Raw genomic sequence first — 5,108 nt, 5'->3', positions numbered from 1 at the left:
AGGCGTTTTCCTAGATTTCTTGGAGCCTTTCCCAGGCTGGCTGGTTTTCAGTCCCCCTGCCCTGGGGCGTTTGCTCCTCTTGGCACCCGCATTGTCGATAAGGGCGTCGAGGTTGGAGTCCATATCTCCTGCACAAGTCATCACAGTGAGTCAGTAAAAGAGATACAAGTTACTTCAACACTATATATAGAGTGGTGGAAGAAAAAACCTAACTGGAACTTTCCCCCGAGCTTGAGCTTGGGGACCATGAAATTCCCCCGTCTTCAGAAGAGGCGGGGGGAGGGCCTTCCCTATAAGTTGGTGATAACCTCGAAAGGTCCCTATAATCATTGGTCCCATACTGCACAGCTATCCCATTCCACACCTCGTCCGTGGTATACATAGTGTCGTATTTCCCGAGCCCACTATCAAACCTATGGACACAGTCATCTACCCAACTCCATATGTAGAAGTGGTATCTATCCTGTGGGCAAGAGACTAGTCTATTGAGCCTGTGTTTTAATAAAGTGGGGGACCACATTCGCGAAGTAGGAAGGGTTTTACCTCCACCGGAGTCCGAACTCGAGGCTTCATCATTGGCCTCGTTCCCCGACCGCGGACTTCTCGAGCGAATTGGGAGAGATGCTTTCCTTTCCCTCCTCGGAGGAAGGATGCCTGTGGGCAGAGGCACTTCCTCCCAGCGTTCATATTTTTTACTGGACTAGTCAGAGGTTGACTGGCCCTGTCCCAACAACCCACAAGCTCGTAGCTTGTCCTCATGCAGCAGAAATGAGAGAGACCTCCTGCCATAAGGGAGTCGGAGCAGGCTCTCTCTGTGCTCCTTCATTGTCTCGTCAGGGGTGGGACGCTGAAAGTTGGCTGAAAGGCGAGATACACTTCAACTAAACATGGATTCAAGGGCTAAAGATTCGAGCTCAAAAATAGAAAGTAACGAGAATACTTACGAATCCGCCTAAACGAACGATGTCGAGACGGGAACAGACCGTCTGTCCAGAAAAAAGCCTTCTTGAAGTCAGGGGGATGGTTCGGAAGGTCTTCAAAGATCTTTGTCTCTTTGGGGTAGCTCGAAAGATAGTAGAAACCATCTCCTCCCCGAGCTCGGCAGGGATTACTCTTCAAACAAAAGAGATATAAAATCTCTTGGGGTGAAGGTCCTATCCACCCCAGCTCGTGGAATAAGGACCTCAGGGCAGACAGCACCCTGTATGAGTTGGTGTTGAGTTGGAATGGAGCCAACCCAACGAAATCGATGAAGTCTCTGAAAAAGGACTTCAGGGGCAGCAAAGCTCCTGCCCTTAGGTGTTCCTGGCTCCAGGCCGTGTATTTCACACTAGAATCGCGGCCCCCAGGAGCGAAACAGCTCCGTTCATGCCTTGTCGGAGCTCGACACTTCAGTGTGTCCAACGAGCTAAGGCCATGAATGGCCAGGATGTCATTTATTTAGTCGGAGGTGGTAACCGAGCTCTGGTAGAATTCGGCTTCAAACATCTCCCTCCTAGGCTGCGAAGACGAAGGCTCCGCCATTAAGGAAAACTGAAGTTCCCCCGGGTGGTATGCTACCGTGACTTTTAACGCGGGGTCGAGGGGAACTGGCCTAGGTCCGGGGTTAGGCTCCGGATAGATGGCTTCCCGAAGGACCCTTCTCTTCTTGTCGATGACCTCGTCAATCTGGCGGCGATAGTGGGCTCGAATGTCTTCTTGCTCGCGTGCGATCTCGTACTCTTTAATCCGACGCTGGTTCCGGACAAAGATCGATTCCGGGCTCGGAGATTTGGGCTCGTAAGGGATTGCTCGTAATGACCCCCACCGTCTTTCCAGATTCTGTGACATCTAACGAGAAAGAAAAAATGGTGAGGGCCATGCATGCAAGGATCACGAACTCGATAGGATGAGCTCGGATATCTAACAACAAGAAACTAAATATTAAGACCCTCACTAAAGAGTCAGAGCGCGTGTTCCACAGGGAAGAAAAAGAACGTGGATGATTTTTTGAAAATCCCGAAATTCAAGGGAAAGAAAGGTGGCGGTTAGCCAGGAAAGGGCATTTTCGGGTTTCGTGTAATTGTCAAGAACAAGGGTTTTTACCTGAAAACTTGGTGTACAAGAAACATAGCCTAAAATTTTCAAACCCAGAAAGTTGAAACGCCGTTCAAAGGACAAAACTGGGCATAAACCAGAGGCGAACATCCAGAAAGAAAATCCAGAAAACATAAAGCCTATTAATTGATCCAAAACCTCCTATCGTATCATTCTATTATACGCAGCAAGAGCGACATAAAAAAAAAAAAAAGAGCTAAGAACAAAAATGGCATACTTACACAGTGATGGTGATTGTAGCGAAATCGTCGTTCGGAGAAGAGGTTGCAAGAAAGAACTCACTGACTCGAACAGACCAGGGTTCCTTTGTTTTTTGGGTCGAGAAAACATGCACGGGACGGAAGCTTCTTAAGAAAGTTTCTGGCTTTCTTGTTTTTTCTTTTCTTTCTGGTTTACAATGAACAAACGTAAAGAAGAAGACGAAGAGGAGATCTTATATATATATAGGTGGGAAAACTAAATCGATCAGGAGCGTTGGTTAAAATCCTCAACAGATCGAATGGAGGGGAATCGGTGATAAGATGGCGCCGAAAAGTTGTCAGACGAACGATCGTGGGCGTGTTCCCAAGGTACTCAAGTACCTAAAGTGAGCAATACCCATCTGGCGCGTGTCCGTTTTTAAGAGTGTGACGGTATGGTTCCCAGAAAGAGTAGTTCAAAAGTTTCCTTCTCTTAGGACTCGAACAAATACTTTTGAGGGGGCAAAATGTTATACCCAGATTTCGAGCCATAGTAAATATGACCTCGAAAGCTGAGTTCGCATTAAATGGTCTCGTGAGGGTTAGGGTATGCTCTACGATTGTAAATCGAAGCCTGCAAAGTATGATACATGACCTCGAATGTAGTGACCTCGAAATGATCTCGATCTCGAAAGGTAGCTCGGAGAGCCCCTCATCTTCAGGAACAACTTCGGAGCAGGGATATCGAGCTCGATGTACTATCTCGAAAGCAATGTTAGCTCGGGAGATGTCAGTGGCTCGCACAATGACGTGAAACCTGAGATGCTGAAGCCTTGGAGATACGCTATGACCACCTTGAATATCTACGAGTATTGTAAACATGAGATGTAATCCTCATTTATTGATGTAAATCCCCAAGAATCGTGGGATATTATTTAGTCAGTTATGCGTTTCCTGGTCTTCAGGGACGTTTCCTTTTATATCTGATTATTGGCATTTAAAGCCATTTATTTTTATTCACAAAAGAGTAACTACCCAAAATATGTGGGATAGTATTCTGCATCCTTCTCTATAAATAGAGAAGTCATGCACCATTGTAAAGGGCCGAAATTCTGATCCTTGAGAGAAAACTCTGGAGAATTCATGCTAAAGAATTGTTCAGAGATAATCTTGAGATTAATAACAGAGACTCGTGGACTAGGCAGATTTAACTGCTAAACCACGTAAAAAACCGTGTGTTTGATTCGTTTGTTTCTTTTGGCCATTGTCTTTAATTGTTTACGTGCTCTCTTCTTTTATCTGTTGACGAAAAACGGCGTCAACAAAATTCATAAAGAAAAGAAAAGAAATTAAACAGAAAAAAAACATTTTTCAAACGAAATAGTGGCCTTTTGTTGGAACAGCAAATACACTCGAGTGAAAACAATGTCGAGCAAACCAAGTTGTTCGATTCAAAAGAGTTAGAAAAGGCAACTGATCATTTTAGTATGGCACAGAGTTCTTGGACAAGGAGGTCAGAGCACTGTGTACAAAGGAATGTTGGAAGATGGAAAAATTGTTGCTGTAAAGAAATCTAAAATTATTGATGAAGCCAAACTCTGTGAATTCATTAATGAGGTTGTTATTCTTACACAAATCAATCATAGAAATGTTGTCAAGCTATTGGGATGTTGTTTGGAGACAGATATTCCACTTCTAGTTTATGAATTTGTCTCAAACGGAACGCTTTCTGAGTATATTCATAAGAAAAATGAAGAGTTTCCTTTTACATGGAGCATGTGATTACGAATTGCAACAGAAGTTGCGGGAGCTCTCTCATACTTACACTCAGCAGCTTCTTTTCCAATTTATCATCGGGATGTTAAGTCTACAAACATACTCCTTGATGAAAAATTGAGAGCTAAAGTTGCAGACTTTGGTACATCAAGGACTATTTCCTTAGAACAAACACACTTGACCACTGTAGTTTATGGCACATTTGGTTATCTAGATACATAATACTTTCAGTCTAGCCATTTCACAGATAAGAGCCATGTTTATAGTTTTGAAGTGATTCTTGTTGAACTCTTGACTGGACAAAAAGCAATATCTGCAGCAAGATCACAGGAAGGAATAAGTTTGGCAACATATTTCATGATGACGATGGAGGAAAAGAGCAGTAGTGTGTTCGAAATTCTTGATGGTCAAGTTCTCAAAGATGCGCCAAAAGAAGAGATCATAATTGTTGCAGATCTTGCACAAAGATGTTTACACTTGAGCGGAAGGAATAGACCTACCATAAAAGAAGTAGTAATGGAGCTAGAGAGGATACAAGTCATTGATAACAAAGATTCAAAGGGTAGTCAACATGATTATGAAGAGCTAGCATATGCACAACCTGAAGTTATAGACTATTCTTGGAATGCTTCTACGTCATCAACTTTTGATAGTAATGCTTCTAGCTCCTCGTTGCATCAAGCATTACCATTATTATAAGGTATCCTTTTTGTAATATTCTTCACTTATATTTTGTTTTTCAAATTTGGATAGTTAAAAAAACAATAATTTATAATTTATTTTTTATTTTTCATATTTGACTGTTGAATTATAATTTGGAATACTTTATAGGTTATTGTAGTTTATATGTATTGTGTTGACTGCGTTTTTAGCCAACGACGTGAGAACGTCAAATACGACAAACTTTCAAGAGAAATAAAAACGACACAGACGGTTTAATAAAGAAAATAAAGACACAGGAGATTTTTATAGTGGTTCAGCCCCGATTGTCGGTAATAGCCTAATCCACTTAGGGTTGTGATTTATAGATCTGTACTCAAGATCAGATGGACTGAG

General features: G+C 42.7%; 1 pseudogene; it reads left to right on the top strand.

The window, feature by feature from the left end:
* Positions 1-3,701: 3,701 nt before the first annotated feature.
* Positions 3,702-4,751, top strand: LOC133779630 (wall-associated receptor kinase-like 1; annotated as a pseudogene).
* Positions 4,752-5,108: the final 357 nt, after the last annotated feature.

This window comes from Humulus lupulus, chromosome 1, assembly GCF_963169125.1.
Source record: "Humulus lupulus chromosome 1, drHumLupu1.1, whole genome shotgun sequence".
In the NCBI taxonomy this organism is placed as follows: domain Eukaryota; kingdom Viridiplantae; phylum Streptophyta; class Magnoliopsida; order Rosales; family Cannabaceae; genus Humulus; species Humulus lupulus.
Note: the sequence above shows the minus strand (reverse complement) of the source record. Positions and strands in the feature narration are given on the sequence as shown.